Source organism: Corvus brachyrhynchos, unplaced genomic scaffold (genome assembly GCF_000691975.1).
Source record: "Corvus brachyrhynchos isolate BGI_N302 unplaced genomic scaffold, ASM69197v1 scaffold281, whole genome shotgun sequence".
Taxonomy (NCBI): domain Eukaryota; kingdom Metazoa; phylum Chordata; class Aves; order Passeriformes; family Corvidae; genus Corvus; species Corvus brachyrhynchos.
Window position 1 is genome coordinate 1941819 of NW_008236509.1, and position 528 is coordinate 1942346.

Here is a 528-nt window from a genome sequence, read left to right on the forward strand (position 1 = left end):
TTAAAAAAAAAAAAAATCTGCTTTATGATTAAAGATTGAGACAACCAAGCCAAAATTGCTCTCCTGCTATTTACAAATCCTCTTTCAGTAAGCCGCTTCCATCCTTCTCCAGATATTTTTGTGTGTCTCTTTTAGGAGCCCTCACTTCAATATAAGTGGAGATGAAATTGAGCTATATGAAGTTTCTTTTCTTTCTTTTTCTGTGATGGCACCATTTGCACAATTTTTTACTTGTCTTTTGTTATTTTGCATCCCTTCTCAGCTTTGCTGCTATTGAAGTAAATGAATGCAGCAGCTGCCACTCAGGTTGGTTCTTCTGGAGTGTGGAGTGTGTAAAGATTCAAACATTGAATTGAGTTTGGAGAGTGCTGGGAGACTGGAATGTGAACAGCCCAAATCCCAATTTTCTCTGGAGCCCTTCTCTCAGGCACAATCCTATCAGTCAGATCACCACCAGTATACTGACATATCTAGCAAGACAGCTAATAAATCTGAAATCTCTTCCCTTGTCACCAGCTGTGAGCTCTG